Here is a 19,628-nt window from a genome sequence, read left to right as displayed (position 1 = left end):
CGTGACCCCATGGGTTTTCTCCGGGTGCTTCAGTTTCCCCCCAAACTCCAAAGATGTGCGGGTTTGAAGGTTAATTGGCTTTGGTAAAGATTGTAAATTGTCCCTAGTATGTAGGATAGTGTACGAGGTGACCGCTGGTCGGCGCGGAAACGGTTTCCCCCACTCTATCGCTAAATTAAACAACACTAAAAAGGATGGATGAAGTTTCCGGTTGGGACCTTTTCTTCAGACCCTTTTCTTTATTTATTTATACATGGCAAAACACTGTCGGTCCTTTTTTATTTATGAAGGCCAAAAAGAAAAGTTAAAGCATCAGCCATATTTTCTCCTCCTAAATGAGCTGAATAAGAGATTTGTCTCAGGTTCAAACAGATCTATTTGCTTATCCCCAACAGCCAATTTTTACCGGACCCTTCTGTGGATTCAACTCTTTTGTTATTTAATTACTGAATCTCTAATTAACATGTGCAAACGGTGAACAAGGAAATCAAATATTTTATTGAACCGTTGCTGAGTGGGAATGTCAATGTCTGCACTGCATGCTAACAATAAACAAGGCAACACATCAAAATAAAATCAGTCTGATGCTTAAGATAGATACAAAGTGCTGGAGTAACTCAGCAGGTCAGGCAGCATCTCTGGAGAAAAGGATGGGCGACGTTTCAGTTCAGGACCCTTCTTCAGACCCTCTTTGTTTCTCCTGCACTTTGTGTCTTTCTTTGATATGAACCAGCAGCTGTGGTTCTTTGTTTCTGATGCTTTGTTAGGTTACTTTATTACAAACAAAATTATTCTATTTTATTCTCCCGACCAAAATGTTCTCCAGAGATGCTACCTGACGCGTTGAGTTACTCCAGCACTTTGTGTCCTTTTTGTCGAGGTACTTTCTTATTGGTGTCTTGTTGTTGTAGGTCTCTTGACACAATTGCCAGGCTAGGGGTATGAAGGGTCAAACTAAACCAAAATGGCCCAGCAATTTACAGAAACCAATCAACCTACAAACCTGAACGGCCCACCATGTCCGCGCCGACCGGCGATCACCCTGTACACTAACAGTATCCTACACACCAGTGACCATTTACAGTTTACTGAAGCCAATTAACCTACAAACCAGTATGTCTTTAGAGTGTGTGAGGAAACCGGAGCACCAAGAGAAAACCCATGCGGTCACGGGTAAGAACATACAAACTCCACACAGACAGCACCTGTAGTCAGGATCAAACTCAGGCTTCTGGGGCTATGAGGCAGCACCTCTGCCGCCTCACCATTGTGCCCACTATGCTTTTATGTCATTTATATATCACATCTTATTGTTCTTGAAAGAATATAAGCTTATCATATTTTACTGCAGCAGAGAAATATATTCTCTTGTCACTGGGAATCTACACATTCATTATTCCCTTAATCTTCTTGCCAAAGTAACGTTATTTTTTCACAGACATTGTGATTTTATTTTTAGAAGTTGTGTATTATTTGGTTCTCCAAGAATATATTCAGTGAGACCTTACAAATCTTGTTATCAGAGTGATGCAGCATGATTACGTACAACAAATCAAGGCCGATAAACATGTCTGATATAAGCAGGCTCATAAATAAAGAGGTTCATCATTCAGTAGTGTGAAGGAATTACAATAAGGGATTTTTTAAAAAAGAGTTTTGCATGTTTACACCTTATCTACAAATGAAATTTACTGTTTAGTTTAATTAGTTTAGTTTAGAGATACAGCGTGGTAACAGGCCCTTCGGCCCACCGAGATTTGAGTCCATACCGAGCAACAATCACCCGTACAATAGTACTATCCCACACAGTTGGGACAGTTTACAGAAGCCAAGTAACCCGCATGTCCTTGGGATGTGGGAGAGAACCAGAGCACACAGAGAAAATCCACGCAGTCACAGGGAGAACGTACAAACTCCACTGATACAGCACCCATAGTCAGGATCGAACCCGGGTCCCTGGCGCTTACGGCAGCAACTCTACCACTGCACCGCAGTGTCGTCTGTATCCACCTATCACGTGCCAAGTTTTGTGTCATCCCCCACCTCTTTTCAAGCTTTCTCTCCCCTCTGCTACACAGTCTAAAGATGTCTAAACCTGAAACGTCACCTATCCATGTCCTACAGAGATGCTGGCTGACCTGCTGTTACTCCAGCACTTTGTGTTTTTTTTGTTCACCAAGGGTGCTTTGTGAGAACTGTCTAATACTCTGCACGCGTACACTTTGGTGGCTGAGAAATAAAAAGTGCAGAACAGAAGGTCATCTGTCAGAGGTTGGTCTACAATAGGGTCAAGAACAGCCAATGGGACAGAGTTCTGACACCGCAACTCCAAGGTCATCACCAAACTCGCGGGACTTAGATTCAGCACTCATCTCTGCAATTGGATCCTCGACTTCCTGACCAACAGACCACAATCAGTGAGTATAGGGGACAAATCATCCTCTACGATAATCCTCAACACTGGTGCTCCGCAAGGATGTGTTCTCAGCCCCCTTCTTTACTCCTTGTACACTCACGACTGTCCAGCCATGTACAAATCCAATTCAATGTACAAATTCGCAGACGACATCACCATTGTGGGCCGGATATCAAATAATGATGAGATGTTGTACAGGAAGGAGATTGAGAACTTCGTGTCCTGGTCTCGATTCAACAACCTTGGTATACAGTGATGGTACCAAAATAGAGATAGTTGAAAGCTTCAAGTTTCAGGGAGTAAATATCAGCAGCAAACTGTCCTGGACCAGCTATATCAAAGCAATGGCCAAGAAAGCACACCAATGCCTCTACTTCCTTAGAAGGCTTAGGAAGTTCTGCATGTCCCCAACAACTCTCGCCAACTTCTGCAGATGCGCAAAAGATAGCATTTTATCGGGATGCATCACAGCATGGTTTGGGAACAGTTCCATCCAAGATCGTTTGAAATTTCAGGGGGTTGTAGACATAGCCCAGACCATCAGACAAACCAATCTCCCTTTCATCGACACCATCTGTACGTCACGCTGCCTCGGCAAGGCCACCAGCATAATCAAGGACAGGTCTCATCCCGGTCACTCCCTCTTCAAGAGGTACAGAAGTGTGAAAACGCACACCTCCAGATTCAGGGACAGTTTCTTCCCAGTGTTATCAGGCAACTAAACCATCCAATCATCCACTAGAGAGCAGTCCTGACCTACCATCTACCTCATTGGCAACTATCGTTAATCAGACTTTACTGGACTTGATCTTTCATTGAACGTTAGGCTTGTAGGTTAATTGGCTTCAGTAAAAATAGCAAATTGTCCGTACTATGTAAGATAGTGCTAGTGTACGGGATGATCGCTGGCCAGCGTGGACTCGGTGGGCCAAAGGGCCTGTTTCCGCACTGTATATTTAAACTAAACTAAATCTCAGGAAGGTGAACTACCTTAAGATTTAAATAAACAAAATATATGGTTTCAACTCTTTTACGAACAGAACAGCTACAGAGTAAGTATGGCACTGACAAGAACATTCATTAAAATATCTCATCTTGGTATCCTGCACATAATGGTAATTCATAGGTGCTCACGAGCAAAATGCATCTCAAGGTCATTAACATTTCCACACAGGATTGAATGAAATACTTCCCTTCACCTTATATTATAGGAACTCAATCCAGAAATATGTCATTTATTATGCTTAACTTGATACTACATAATTTATTAAACAAAAAACACTGGAAAATTTATGATTTCAATTTCAGAACTTAAATCGTTATTAGCAGAGGGATAGAATGGAAGGCTTCAGATTTGATAGTATGATTACTACAATAGAACAATGAACTCAGATTGGATTAGATACCCTCTATTCTAATACTAGGCTGACAAACAATGAGGACACATCAGAAATTATTTCATACAAAGGTTATTACTATTTGCTGTGACATATTCTGTTAAACACACTTCAAGTTAATGAAACTCTTAAAACAAAAGAGACAAAGTGCTGGAGTAACTCAATGGGTCAGGCAGCAACGTACCACCGACCCAAAACGTCACCGATCCCTTTTCTCTGGGTATGTTACTTGACCTGCTGAGTTATTCCAGCACTTTGTGCCTTTTTTTGTAAACCAGCATCTGCAGTTCCTTGTATCTCCTTAATGAAACGCGACTTGGATTCTGTATTTCTCAAAGCCAAAGGCTTCCACTTTTTATGTATTCTGTTTTGTTAACGGTTTCAAAAAATGATTATTAAGAAAAAGCTGACCCAAGTCCTTTGGTGACTTAGGTAACATTTTAGAATCTAATTTAACATGCAATGCAGATAACAAAGAAGACAGCAGCAACAGCTTTTAACTGGACTGGATCTGGACAACCTCCAATCTTTCTCAAAGCTGTGACTATTTCATTGCAAAGCTAAAGATATGTAACACAAATATTTTCAGACAATCCAATTCACTCTCTCAGGCTGTAACAAGGCAGGAGTGTCACATTTTGACAACCAGAGCACCCTTGTTAATCAAGCATCTGTCAATCTCCACTTTAAAAATACCCATTGTCTTGTCCTCCACAGCCATCTGTGGCAATGAATTCCACAGATTCACCATCCTCTGGCGAAATAAATTCCTCCTAACCTCCTTTCTAAAGGTACGTCGTTATATTCTGCGGCTGTGGCCTCTGGTCCTAGACTCTCCCACTAGTGGACACATCCTCTCCACATCCACTCTATCCAGGCCTTTCACTATTCGGTAAGTTTCAATGAGTTTCATCCTTCTAAACTCCAGCGAGTACAGGCCCAGAGGCATCAAAAGTTCAGGTAAGAATGTTATTGTTCTGTTTCGATACATATGACAATAAAAGCTCTTGACTCTTGACAGTGAATAAGAATTTTTAGATCGCATGATTTCTGCTATTACAATAAACAATAAGAATCAGAGGGAATAAGATCTTCCATTATTAATGTCCTCTGAGTCGTAGAGTGCCGTTGGCCTAACTTGTCCATGCGACCAAGTTGGCTTTTGAGTTAGTCCCATCTGTCTGAAGAAGTGTCCAGACCCAAAACAGCACCAATCTATTTTCTCCAGAGATGCTATCTGACCCGCTGAGCTACTCTTGCATTTTGTGTTTATGTTTGGTAAAAGCCAGCATCTGCAGTTCCTTTCTATTACATTTTATCCCATTTTCCTGGGTATGTCCCATATCCATCTAAATGGTTTTGACCCATGAACCTGACCAATTGTTTAGTTTAGTTTAGTTTAGTTTAGTTTAGTTTAGTTTAGTTGAGAGATACAGCGTGGAGACAGGCCCTTTGTGCAAGTGAGTACGCGCTGAGCAATTGTCACACATACACTCGTTCTATGTTATCCCAGTTTTGCATCCTACAAAATAGGAGCACTTTACAAAGGCCAATTAACCTACAAACCTGCACATCTTGGGAAAGTGGGAAGAAACCAGAGCACCCGGGGAAAACCCACGTGATCACAGGAAGAGCATAAATTCAGAACAGACAGTACCTGAGGTCAGGATCGAACCTGGGTCTCTGGTGCTGTGAGGCAGTAACTCTACCGCTGAGCCACTGTGCTGCCCACTATCTTTTAGTTGCTGCCTCCAGGTACAATTACAGGTACAGTTTACAGGTACAGTTGAATTTATTGTCACATGTACCGAGGTACAGAGAGAAGGCTTTGTTGCGTGCTAACCAGTCAGCAGAAAGACAATACATGATTATAACATTGGGAATAACATTTAGTGCAAGGTAAAGCCAGCAAAGTCCAATCAAAGATAGTCCGACGGTCACAAAAGAGGTAGATAGTAGTTCAGCATTCCTCTGGCAGCTTGTACCAAATACCTATCATCCTCTATGTGAGAGCCCCAATTTAGACGTCCAAATTGGGAGGCAATCTGTAGTTTAGTTTAGTTTATAGTTATGTGTATCGAGGTACAGTGACAAGCTTTTGTTGCATGCTGTCCAGTCAGCGGAAAGACTATACATGATTACAATCGAGTCATCCACAGTGTAAAAACATGATAAAGGGAATAACATTTAATGCAAGATAAAGTCCAGTAAAGCCCGATTAAAGATAGTCCGAAGGTCTCCTGTGAGGTAGATGGTAGCTCAGGACCGCTCTCTAGTTGTTGATAGGATGGTTCAGTTGCCTGATAATAACAGATGGGAAAAGACTGTCCCTGAATCTGGAGGTGTACGTTTTCACACTTCTATACATAATTTGCCTGATGGGAGAGGGGAGAAGAGGGAGTGACTGGGGTGCATCCAGTACTTATTTGAATCATCCCTCACTTGATGTCAATGATGTGTTCAGAACAGATGCTGCAGTCTTGTCCTGCTGGGGAGCATCTGGAATAGAAGGTGAAACCGTCCCTATGACTTGCGCATAGAGCAACGAAGGAATATCTGAATTTAGTTCAGATATCTGGAAATAAAAAGTGAATATCAGCCAAGGTGACCATGAAGTCATCAGACTATCAGAAAAACTGGCTCACAATCACCCTTTATGGAAGGAAACTAATCTTTGCCAACTTTGGCTCATATCCATCTGTAATTGCCTGCCAAGGTGGATGACTCTTAGCTGTCTTTCTTAACTAAATCATTTGATAGCATCAATAATATTTAGGACAAATAGCAATGAGTAATAGATGGAGATATAGTAAACTGTAGGTGCTGGAAATCTTCAGGAAATCACAGTGCTGGAGGAACCCGGCAGGTCTATGTAGGGAATAGATAGGCAATGCTTCAGGACTGAAGTATGTCAATCTGAACGTCATCTGTCTATTCCCTCCACAGATGCTGCCTGACATATTAAGTCCCTCCAGCACTTGGCGTTTTAAATGAGTAATGTATATTGGCTTTGGATACTTCTTGAGGCAGGCTGAAGGGATACAAAATGGAGGGTAAACAGGCCCTTCAGCCCAAATTACCCATCCTGACCAAGATGCCCCACCTAAGCTAGTCCCATTTGACTATTTTGGCCCAGATCCCTCTAAACCTTAGGTAGACACAAAATGCTGGAATAACTTAGCGGATGAGGCAGCATCTCTGGAGAGAAGGAATCGGCGACGTTTTGGGTCGAGAACTGAAAAAAGGTCTTGACCCGAAACGTCGCCCATTCTCTCCAGAGATGCTGTTACTCCAGGATTTTGTGTCTACCTTCGATTTAAACCAGCATCTGCAGTTCTTTCTTACACATTCCCTTTAAACCTTTCCTATCCTCCTAGGTGGATTTTGTACTCTCTCATTTATTCTACATCAGGCTAAAAGCTGCCATGCGATTGATAAGTGATTCACCCAGGCAAACTAATATCCTATAAAATGCTGGAGTAACTCAGCAGGTTAGACAGCATCACTGGCGAACATGGATAGGTAATGTTTTGGGTCGAGACCCTTCTTCAGATCCTTGTGTCTCCAAATTAAAATCCTGAAGTTTACAAATAAATGGAGTTCCTCATTTTTGAAATATAGATATTTATAATTTGTGCAACAGGCAGACAAATAAAGAGGAATATTTTCTAGCCAAATGACAATGTTAGATATTGTCATCTTCAAGGGAGTGCTACGCATTGTATAAATTCCAAGCGGAATTCCTAGTGAATGTAGCGCAATCCGCTCTTACTCCCCATCCCCCTACTCATAACAAGGACAGAGTCCCCCTGTCCTCACCTTCCACCCCATCAGCCGTCGCATACAACATATAATCCTCCAACATTTTCGCCACCTCCAATGGGATCCTACCACTGACCACATCTTCCCATCTCCTCCCCTTTCTGCTTTCCGCAGAGACCGTTCCATCCGTAACTCCCTGGTCAATTCGTCCCTTCCCACCCAAAACACCCCCTCCTTGGGTACTTTCCCCTTGCAAACGCAGGAAATGCCACACTTGTCGCTTAACCTCCTCCCTCGACTCCATCCAAGGACCCAATCAGTCTTTCCAGGTGAGGCAGAGGTTCACCTGCACCTCCTCCAACCTCATCTACTTTGGCTCGAGAGTCTTCGGAGAGGTGGCTGAGGAGAGGAGACTACGCAAAACACTGCAGAGGGAGAGACGAAAGAAGGAGATGCCAGGCAAGCTGATTCAGTGTGATGCTTGCAGTATGTGGGAGGTCAAGGACACCGCTGGTGCCTCTGGCTGCTACAAATGCGAAAAGTGCATCCAGGTAGAGCTCCTGAAGGGCCGTGTTGGGGAACTGGAGAAGCAAGTGGATGACCTCCGGTTCGTCCGAGAAACGGAGTCGTTCCTCGACAAGTCCTACAGTACGATTGTTACACCTAAGGTACTGGAAGAGAGAAGGTGGGAGACAGTGAGAACGGGAGGGAAGCATGGAATGCCAACATCCCCGGGTGTTGTACCTCTTGTGAACAGGTTCACCCACTTAGAAGCTGTCGGGACAGAAGAGGTGTTTACACTGGGCGGCGGACTGGCTTGTGATGCGAATAGGGCTGTTGAGCCAGAACCAAAAAGGCCTAAGGCAGGCAACGCCATTGTAGTAGGAGACTCCATTGTGAGAGGTACGGACAGGGGTTTCTGCGGCAACAGACGGGATGCGAGGATGGTGTGCTGCCTTCCTGGTGCCAGGATCCAGGATGTCACGGACAGAGTGCAGAAAATCCTCAAGGGCGAAGGTGAACATCCGGAAGTGGTAGTGCATGTCGGCACAAACGATGTCGGAAAGAAGGGGATGAATATTCTGCAGCGTGACTTTAGAGAGCTCGGAAAAATGCTGAAAAGCAGGACCTCCAGGGTTGTTATCTCCGGTTTGCTTCCAGTTCCTCGTGCTGGCGAGAGCAGGAACAGGGACATACGGGACCTGAACGTGTGGCTGAGGAACTGGTGCACGGGGCAGGGATTTAGATTCTTAGATCACTGGGATCTGTTTTGGGGTAAGGGGGAACTGTACACAAGGGACGGATTGCATCTTAACAGGTGTGGGACCAGCATTCTGGCAGGCAGGTTTGCCACTGCTACACGGGTGGTTTTAAACTGAATAAGGGGGGTGGGGTGTCGAATGGGCTAGTGGAGGATGGAGTTAAAGGGAAAGGGTTTCTTAAATGTGTGAGCGTAGAGACAGAGGGGTGTAAAATGAGGGTAGAAGCAATAGGTAGCAAGGTGAAAAGTAAAAGTGGCAGGCCGGAAAATCCAGGGCAAAAATCAAAAAGGGCCACTTTTCAACAAAATTGTATAAGGGGTAAGAGTGTTGTAAAAACAAGCCTGAAGGCTTTGTGTCTCAATGCGAGGAGCATTCGTAAGAAGGTGGATGAGTTGAATGTGCAGATAGCTATTAATGACTATGATATAGTTGGGATCACGGAGACATGGCTCCAGGGTGACCAAGGCTGGGAGCTGAACATCCAGGGATATTCAATATTCAGGAGGGATAGAGAGAAAGGAAAAGGAGGTGGGGTAGCGTTGCTGATTAGAGAGAAGATTAACGCAATGGAAAGGAAGGACATTAGTTTGCAGGATGTGGAATCGGTATGGGTAGAGCTGCGAAACACTAAGGGGCAGAAAACGCTGGTGGGTGTTGTGTACAGGCCACCTAACAGTAGTAGTGAAGTTGGAGATGGTATCAAACAGGAAATTAGAAATGCGTGCGACAAAGGCAAAACCGTTATAATGGGTGACTTCAATCTACATATAGATTGGGTGAATCAAATTGGCAGGGGTGCTGAGGAAGAGGATTTTTTGGAATGTATGCGGGATAGTTTTCTAAATCAACATGTAGAGGAACCAACGAGAGAGCAGGCTATTCTAGACTGGGTATTGAGTAATGAGGAAGGGTTAGTTAGCAGCTAGTGTTGTACGTGCCCCCTTGGGCAAGAGTGACCATAATATGGTTGAGTTCTTCATTAGGATGGAGAATGACATTGTTAATTCAGAAACAAGGGTCCTGAACTTAAAGAAAGGTAACTTTGAGGGTATGAGACGTGAATTGGCCAAGATAGACTGGCAATTAATTCTAAAAGGGTTGACGGTGGATATGCAATGGAAGACATTTAAAGACTGCATGGATGAACTACAAAAATTGTTCATCCCAGTTTGGCAAAAGAATAAATCAGGGAAGGTAGTGCATCCGTGGATAACAAGGGAAATCAGGGATAGTATCAAAGCGAAGGATGATGCGTACAAATTAGCCAGAAAAAGCAGCATACCGGAGGACTGGGAGAAATTCAGAGACCAGCAGAGGAGGACAAAGGGCTTAATTAGGAAAGGAAAAATAGATTATGAAAGAAAACTAGCAGGGAACATAAAAACTGACTGCAAAAGTTTTTATAGATATGTGAAAAGAAAGAGATTAGTTAAAACAAATGTAGGTTCCTTGCAGTCAGAAACAGGTGAGTTGATCATGGGGAACAAGGATATGGCGGACCAATTGAATAACTACTTTGGTTCCGTCTTCACTAAGGAAGACATAAATAATCTGCCGGAAATAGCAGGGGATCGCGGGTCAAAGGAGTTGGAGGAATTGAGTGAAATCCAGGTTAGCCGGGAAGTGGTGTTGGGTAAATTAAATGGATTAAAGGCCGATAAATCCCCAGGGCCAGATAGGCTGCATCCCAGAGTACTTAAGGAAGTAGCTCCAGAAATAGTGGATGCATTAGTAATAATCTTTCAAAACTCTTTAGATTCTGGAGTAGTTCCTGAGGATTGGCGGGTAGCAAACGTAACCCCACTTTTTAAGAAGGGAGGGAGAGAGAAAACGGGGAATTACAGACCAGTTAGTCTAACATCGGTAGTGGGGAAACTGCTAGAGTCAGTTATTAAAGATGGGATAGCAGCACATTTGGAAAGTGGTGAAATCATTGGACAAAGTCAGCATGGATTTACAAAAGGTAAATCATGTCTGACGAATCTTATAGAATTTTTCGAGGATGTAACTAGTAGCGTGGATAGGGGAGAACCAGTGGATGTGGTGTATCTGGACTTCCAGAAGGCTTTCGACAAGGTCCCACATAAGAGATTAATTTACAAACTTAAAGCACACGGCATTGGGGGTTCAGTATTGATGTGGATAGAGAACTGGCTGGCAAACAGGAAGCAAAGAGTAGGAGTAAACGGGTCCTTTTCACAATGGCAGGCAGTGACTAGTGGGGTACCGCAAGGCTCAGTGCTAGGACCCCAGCTATTTACAATATATATTAATGATCTGGATGAGGGAATTGAAGGCAATATCTCCAAGTTTGCGGATGACACTAAGCTGGGGGGCAGTGTTAGCTGTGAGGAGGATGCTAGGAGACTGCAAGGTGACTTGGATAGGCTGGGTGAGTGGGCAAATGTTTGGCAGATGCAGTATAATGTGGATAAATGTGAGGTTCTCCATTTTGGTGGCAAAAACAGGAAAGCAGACTATTATCTAAATGGTGGCCGACTAGGAAAAGGGGAGATGCAGCGAGACCTGGGTGTCATGGTACACCAGTCATTGAAAGTGGGCATGCAGGTGCAGCAGGCAGTGAAGAAAGCGAATGGTATGTTAGCTTTCATAGCAAAAGGATTTGAGTATAGGAGCAGGGAGGTTCGACTGCAGTTGTACAGGGTCTTGGTGAGACCACACCTGGAGTATTGCGTACAGTTTTGGTCTCCAAATCTGAGGAAGGACATTATTGCCATAGAGGGAGTGCAGAGAAGGTTCACCAGACTGATTCCTGGGATGTCAGGACTGTCTTATGAAGAAAGACTGGATAGACTTGGTTTATACTCTCTAGAATTTAGGAGATTGAGAGGGGTTCTTATAGAAACTTACAAAATTCTTAAGGGGTTGGACAGGCTAGATGCAGGAAGATTGCTCCCGATGTTGGGGAAGTCCAGGACAAGGGGTCACAGCTTAAGGATAAGGGGGAAATCCTTTAAAACCGAGATGAGAAGAACTTTTTTCACACAGAGAGTGGTGAATCTCTGGAACTCCCTGCCACAGAGGGTAGTCGAGGCCAGTTCATTGGCTATATTTAAGAGGGAGTTAGATGTGGCCCTTGTGGCTAAGGGGATCAGAGGGTATGGAGAGAAGGCAGGTACGGGATACTGAGTTGGATGATCAGCCATGATCATATTGAATGGCGGTGCAGGCTCGAAGGGCCGAATGGCCTACTCCTGCACCTAATTTCTATGTTTCTATGTTTCTATCCGCTGTTCCAGGTGCCAACTTCTCTACATCGGTGAGACCAAGCGTAGGCTCGGCGATCGCTTCGCCCAACTCCTCCACTCAGTTCGTACTAACCAACCTGATCTCCCGGTTGCTAAGCACTTCAACTCCCCCTCCCATTCCCATTCTAACCTTTCTGTCCTGGGCCTCTTCCATTGCCAGAGTGAGGCCCAGCACAAATTGTAGGAACAGCACCTCATATTTCACTTAGGTAGTCTACACCCCAGGGGTATGAACATTGACTTCTCTAATTTTAAATAGCCCTTGCTTTCTCCCTCCTTCCCCTCCCCCTTCCGAGCTCTCCCACAAGCCTACTGTCTCCGCCTCTTCCTTTCTTTTTACCACCCACCCCTCCCCCGACATCAGTATGAAGAAGGGTCTCGACCCAAAATGTCGCCTATTCCTTCTCTCCATAGATGCTGCCTCACCCGCTGAGTTCCTCCAGGATTTTGTGACTACCATCATGCAAACTAACCTCTCTTCCATTATCTCAATCTACACTTCATGATGCCTCGGCAAGGCCACCAACATAATCAATAACCAGTGTTGCTCCCTCTTCTCTCCTCTCCCATCAGGCAAGAAGTACAAAAGTGTGAAAATGCACACCTCCAGATTCAGGGACAATTTTTTCCCCAACTGTTATCAGGCAACTGAACCATCCTATCACCAACTGGAGAGGGGCCCGGACCTACCATCTACCTCATTGGAACCCCTCAGACCATCTTTAATCGGACCTCACTGAACTTTATCTTGCACTAAATGTTATTCCCTTTAACCTGTAACTGTACACTGTGGACGGCTTGATTGTAATCATGCATAGTTTTTCCACTGACTGGATACCACACAATATAAAGGCTTTTCACTGTACCTCAGTTTACATGACGATACACTAAACTAATTAGCTTGCTGTAACTTTCTGTCATTTTGAACCCAAAATTCTTATATTGCAGAATTCAACTTTTCCAAAATAATTCCTGTTTTTTTTAAACTCCAGTTTGCTTTTCATAAGCCATTTCCATGTTATAATCAGTTTTTGCCTAAAGCACATTCTAAAATCAGTTCATGAAGTCTTTGTTACCAAAATGAATCTGCCCTGATTTTCTTAAGTCATGGGAGCAGAATTTGGCCATTCTGTCAGGTCAACTCTGTCATTTAATTATGGCTGATCTAGCTTTCCCAACCCCATTCTCCTGCCTTCACCCCATAACCCCTGACACCCTTATTAATCAAGAATCTGCCAATTTGCCTTAAAAATATCCATTGAATTGGCCTCCACGCCGTCTGTGGTAACAAATTCTACAGATTTACCTCCCTCTGACTGAAGAAATTCCTCCTCATTTCCTTTCTGAAGATATTTTGTTTTATTCTGAGGCTCTAGCCTCTGGTCCTGGTGGAAACATCCTCTCTACATCCGCTCTATCCAGGCCTTTCACTATTCGGTAAGTTACAATGAGGTTCCCCTCATCCTTCTATTGAAATTGAATTTTCTTCAATCGAAATACTTACAATCTTTAAAAGAAAGGTTTTGAAAACATTTATAGCACAGTTCACAAGATTAACTATGGAACAACATTGCTAATTTAATAAGCTGTTACTTCAACAAGACATGTTGTAAGGAGAGGTTGTGCGATGTAATTGCTTTCCGATTTGAGGGCACCGAGATGTTGCAAGTGCTGGTGAGACAGGGTAAGCATTAATTAACACTTACACGATTCACTGCCACACTCCACACGACTGGGTAGTCCTGATCTACACAGCAATAGTTTCCCCAGAAGGCACTGAATTTCTTGTGCGAATAAATTACACATTCTTGTGTGAATATATTAAGACAAAGCTTTCAGCCACTGATGGATGCTGTATATGTTCGGAGTTACAGCATCAAAGAGATTGATGTATGCTAACATAACATGGCATGTTGTGTATTCATCTCAGAAACGCGGGCTGAGAGGTTTCTTGGCTCCGTACAATCAGGGCAGGCTCTATCTAAAATGGCATCTTGATAATTTACACTCTTCTTCTTCCCAGCTATTATATTCGGACATCGTGTGCTGTTGGAAGATCATCAACTCAGAGAAAGACACTCTTAGGCCTGCGCAAAACTTGTTGGTCTCCCAGCAGAGCGAGATGTCCGTCAGGGAATGTTGCCCACTGGCCCATTCCAGACGGCAGGAGTACGTGTTGAGGGATGCACTGAAGCTATTTGCCAAGGCTCTGTGGGGGAGGGGCACAGTATAGGGTCTCTCTGCTGCTGGACATGGTGGGGCAGTGGTGGGGACACCCCTCCAACAAGGGAAGGTATATCTCCCCAGGGATATGAGTGGCAAGGGTGCTTGTATAGATGTAAATGTTTGCCAAACACGTCATCAGTCCCATAATGCCATCCGCCCATTCCCTCCACAGATGCTGCCTGACCTGTTGGGTTCTTCCTCCTCTTTGTGTTTTGCTCAAGGTTCCGCAGTCTGGTCCTGAATCGTTTAGTTTGGTTTAGTTTAGAGATACAGTGTGAAAACAGGCCCATGGCCCACCGAGTCCATGCCAACCAGCCATCACTCGTACACTATTTCAATCCTACACACTGGGGACAAGTTACAGAAGTCAGTTAACCTACAAACCTGCACGTTTTTGGAATGTGGGAGGAAACCGAAGCATCGGGAAAAAACACACACGGTTACAGGGAGAACATACAAACTCTGCACAGACAACACCCGTAGTCAGGGTCGAACCCGGGTCTCTGGCAATGTAAGACAGCAACTCTACTGTTGTGCCAATGTGCAACCCCAAAAAGGGCCATACTGTTTTGGTATCTGTTGGTCAGACTGTTTCTCCCTCAATTTAGTTCTTCTTCAGTTTAGAAGGACTTGCAAGAAATCACCAGCTACAAGAGGAAATCCCCCCCCACTCTTTCGACAATCGTCAGCTGACCAACGACCTAAATGAGTTCAACTGCAGGTTTGACAAGCAGAAACGTAACTCTGGTACCCCATCTCCCCCCTCCCCAACTAACACAGCCAGACCTCAGTCTGCAAAGACTGGACCCGTCTACATCCACTCCTCCCCAATCACCACTTCACAACTAAAGCAAGTCTCCAGTCTGAAAAGACAAGACCCTTTCCACCCCCCCCCCCCTCTCCAATCACCACTTAACACCCAATTACAGCCTGACTGCAAAAGACTGTGGCCTCGTCCACTACCCACCACCTCCGTGCTGCCCAACATCAATCTGACCACTTCTCCATCATCAACAATAAAAATAGAGGAGGTGGAGAGGCTGTTTAGAAGACAGAAAAGCCAGAAATCTCCAGTTTTAATCTCCAGGACTGGACAATGTTTCCCCCTCCACTCTCAAGCTCTGTGCCGAACAACTGGCACCGGTCAACACAGAAATTTTCAACCAGTCCCTGCAAACCTGCACTGTCCCTGCCTGCTTCAGTCTCCACTATTGTCCCTGTACCCAAAAAGGCAAGGGTTACTGGTCTTAATAACTACAGGCCTGTCGCACTGACCTCTGTAGTCATGAAGACCCTTGAAAGGCTTGTGCTGGCCAAGCTGAAAAATATGACCCTCTGCAGTTTGTATACCGGGCCAATAGATCTGTAGATGACGCACTCGACCTGGGCCTGCACTTCATCCTCCAGCACCTAGACTGCCGGGGGACCTATGCGAGGATTTTGTTTGTTGATTTTAGCTCTGCATTCAACACCATTGTGCCAGAGCTACTACACTCCAAACTCTCCTGGTTGACTGTGCCTGAACTCCTCTGTTGTGGATCACCAGCTTCCTGACAGACAGGAAGCAGCATGTGTGGCTGGGAAAGCACCTCTCTGACCCACAGGCCCTCAGCATTGGAACAGCTCATGACTGCGTACACTCCCCGCTCCACTTCTCTCTACACCAATGATTGCACCTCCATTGACGCCTTTTTCAAGCTTCTCAAGTTTGCAGACGACACAACCTTGATTGGTCTGATCCATGAATCTGCCTACAGACAGGATGTGACTCAGCTGGCAACAACCTGGAGCTCAATGCTCTTAAGACAGTGGAATTGATTGTGGACTTTCGGAGAGCCCCCCCGCCCCTCACCCCCACTCACCACCACATTCACATCTGTGGAATCTTTTAAGTTCCTGGGAACCATCATCTCCAAGCACCTTAAATGGGGAGCTACCATCGACTCCACAGTCAAAAAGGCACAACAGAGGATGTACTTCCTGCGGCAGCTGAGGAAGCACAATCTGCCACAGGCAATGATGGTCCAATTATATACGATCATCATAGAGTCTGTCCTCATCTTCTCCATCATGGGCTGGTTTGGCTCAGCCACCGGGCACGACATCCGGAGGCTGCAGCAAATCGTCTGATCAGCTGAGAAGGATATTGGCTGCAACCTTCACTCCATTGACGAACTGTACACTGCAAGGGCCAGGAAACGAGCGGGTAAGATCATCTGTGACTCCTCTCACCCTGGCCACAAACTCTTTGAATCATTTCCCTCTGGAAGGCGACTTCGGACTGTCAAAGCTGCTACAGCCAGACATAAAAACAGCTTTTTTTCCATGAGTCGTAGCTCTACTCAATAACCAAAAATCTGTAGCCTTCTTTTGCTCTGGTATTTTATTTAATTCACATGTTTAATCGATTTTGTTTTATTAACAATGTTTAATGTTTTATGTGTCATTCCCAACTGTCACTGTATGTCATATGGTCACTTGCGGGCGGAGCACCAAGGCAAATTCCTTGTATGTGAATATACTTTGCCAATAAATTTATTCATTCATTAATTCATTCAATTTGAACAGCTGGCAGAATGACATATCATTATCTGATATTGGAACATATATTTCTAATATCCTGACAGGCTCTTGCTTTCAAATATGTGTGAATTCTCTACAGGTCAAATTGGCATGGGTCAATCAATCATTGTAATCCCTGTTGATATCTTCAGGTTCTATCAAATTTGTTGATGGAGGGGCAGGATGGGGCCTGGTAGGTAATATGCGTAGGAAGGAACTACATAAAAACACATATGCGTAGGATGGAACTACATAAAAATTAGGGACATAATAAACTGCAGATGCTGGGATCTTGAGCAAAACAAAAAGTGCAGGAGTAACTCAATGGGTCATCAGCATTTATGATAGGCGACATCTCCATCTGCAAAAGGATCCCGATCCAAACCGTCGCCTATCCATTCCTTTAAAGAAAGTATGGACATGGTTAAAGATGCATGCCAGAGTGCCAAAGCGATATTCATGGCAAAGGCCAACCAGTCAAACAGTGACAGGCCAAGGTACATCCTTTCCCCAGATGTACAATAACTAGGTCGTGGTGGTAAAGGGTAAAACAAAACAGGCATTGTGGGTTCAAATGCCATCATATTGAGTTGTAAAGCTAAATTCCTAAAGTAGTACTGGAATGAAGCAAAAAACTATGAAGTACTGGAATGAAGCAAAAAGCTATGAAGGCTATGATTGAGATTTTGACGGCTCTGGGCCTGTACTCGCAGGAGTTTAGGATAATGGGGGGAGGGGATCTCATTGAAACTTATCGTATAGTGAAATGCCTGGATAGAGTGGATGTGGAGAGGATGTTTCCACTCGAGGATGAATCTAGTACCAGGATAAAAGAACTAGAGTGGCACAGTGGCGCATTGGTAGATTTGCTGCCTTACAGCCCCAGGGACCCACCTTCAATCCTGGCGAGGGTCAGTGGATGTGGTTTATCTGGATTTTCAGATGACCTTTAATAAGGTGCCGCTTGTGAGGCTGCTAAAGAAGATGAGAACCCATGGTATCAAAGGGCAGATACTAGCATGATAGGATGGCAGAAAACAAAGAGTGGCAATAAAGGGGGCTTTTTCTGGTTGACTGCCAGTGACTAGGGGTGTTCTGCAGGGGTCAGTGCTAAGGCCAAAGCTCTTCTCATTATACAGTATATTAATGATTTAGACGAGGGAATTGAAGGCTTTGCGGCCAAGTTTGCAGGTGATACAAAGATAGGTGGAGGGCAGGTATTGTGGAGGAAGCAGGGACTCTGCAAAAGGGCTTGGACAGGTTGGGAGAGTGGGCAAAGAAGTGGCAGATGGAATACAGCGTAGCAAAGTGTGGAGTCATGCATTTTGATAGTAGGAATAAAGATATAGACTATTTTCTACATGGGGAGAGAATTCCGAAATTGGAGGCGCAAAGGTACTTGGGAGCGCTGGTGCAGGATTCCCAAAAAGTTCATTTGCAAGTTGAATCAGTTGTAAGGAAGGCGAATACAATCCAGTGCTAGAATACAAAATCAGGGTTGTAATGCTGAGGCTTTATAAGCCACTGGTCAGACAGGAGCCGAGTGGCCTAATTCTGTTCCTAGAACTCATTGACTGACTACAGTGCTGTCCGTATGGAGTTTTATGTTCTCTCTGTGATCGTGTGGATTTTCTCCAGGTGCTCCGGTTTTCTCCCATATTCCAAAGACGTGCTGGTTTGCAGGTTAATTAACTTCGGTAAGTTGTAAAATTGTCCCTAGTTTGTGTAGGTTAGTGTATACGGGGTGATCACTGGTCGGGGCGGAATCAAAGGGCCGAAGGGCTTGTTTCTGCACTGTATCTCTAAAGTAAAGTCTAAAGTCTAAACTATGAATATAGATAAATGTGAGGTTATCTACTTTGGCGACAAAAACAAGGGGGCAGATTATTATCTCAATGGGGTTAGGTTAGGTAAGGGGGAGGTGCAGCGAGACCTGGGCGTCCTTGTACACCGGTCACTGAAAGTTGGCGTGCAGGTACAGCTGGCAGTGAAGAAAGCTAATGGAATGTTGGCCTTCATAACAAGAGGATTTCAGTATAGGAGTAAAGAGGTTCTTCTGCAGTTGTATAGGGCTCTGGTGAGACCACATCTAGAGTATTGTGTACAGTTTTGGTCTAATTTGAGGAAGGACATCCTTGTGATTGAGGCACTGCAACGTAGGTTCACGAGATTGATCCCTGGGATGGCGGGACTGTCATATGAGGAAAGATTGAAAAGACGGCTTGTATTCACTGGAGTTTAGAAGGATGAGGGGTTATCTTATAGAAACATATAAAATTATAAAAGGACTGGACAAGCTAGATGCAGGAAAAATGTTCCCAATGTTGGGCGAGTCCAGAACCAGGGGCCACAGTCTTAGAATAAACGGGAGGTCATTTAAGACTGAGGTGAGAAAAAACTTTTTCACCCAGAGAGTTGTGAATTTATGGAATTCTCTGCCACAGAGGACAATGGAGGCCAAGTCACTAGATGGATTTAAGAGAGAGTTAGAAAGAGCTCTAGAAGCTAGTGGAGTCAAGGGATAAGGGGAGAAGGCAGGCACGGGTTATTGATATGGGACGATCAGCCATGATCACAATGAATGGCGGTGCTGACTCGAAGGGCCGAATGGCCTCCTCCTGCACCTATTTTCTATGTTTCTATGTTTCTATGAATGGGTATTTTCTGGAGTGGTTTGGAATGCTCTAATAAGAAGACATGAATTTCATCATCCTGCTGCCAGTTATAGTTATAA

At 44.4% G+C, this 19,628-nt stretch overlaps 1 protein-coding gene across 6 annotated transcripts in view; it reads right to left on the bottom strand.

Moving 5' to 3' along the window:
* The window catches only part of sgcg (sarcoglycan gamma), a 329,148-nt gene that overhangs the window by 146,205 nt on the left and 163,315 nt on the right, over positions 1-19,628 (bottom strand). Inside the window, exons 1-3 of one of the 6 annotated variants that reach the window (XM_033022762.1) lie at positions 13,183-13,193; positions 1,305-1,315; positions 219-223 (exon numbers count right to left, since the gene is read on the bottom strand). The exons of the other annotated variants lie outside the window; for them this stretch is intronic. The gene's annotated coding sequence lies outside the window, so the exon portion shown is untranslated. Of the gene's footprint in view, positions 1-218; positions 224-1,304; positions 1,316-13,182; positions 13,194-19,628 lie in introns of those variants that run through there. 6 annotated transcript variants of the gene reach the window in all.

Source organism: Amblyraja radiata, chromosome 6 (assembly GCF_010909765.2).
Source record: "Amblyraja radiata isolate CabotCenter1 chromosome 6, sAmbRad1.1.pri, whole genome shotgun sequence".
In the NCBI taxonomy this organism is placed as follows: domain Eukaryota; kingdom Metazoa; phylum Chordata; class Chondrichthyes; order Rajiformes; family Rajidae; genus Amblyraja; species Amblyraja radiata.
Note: the sequence above shows the minus strand (reverse complement) of the source record. Positions and strands in the feature narration are given on the sequence as shown.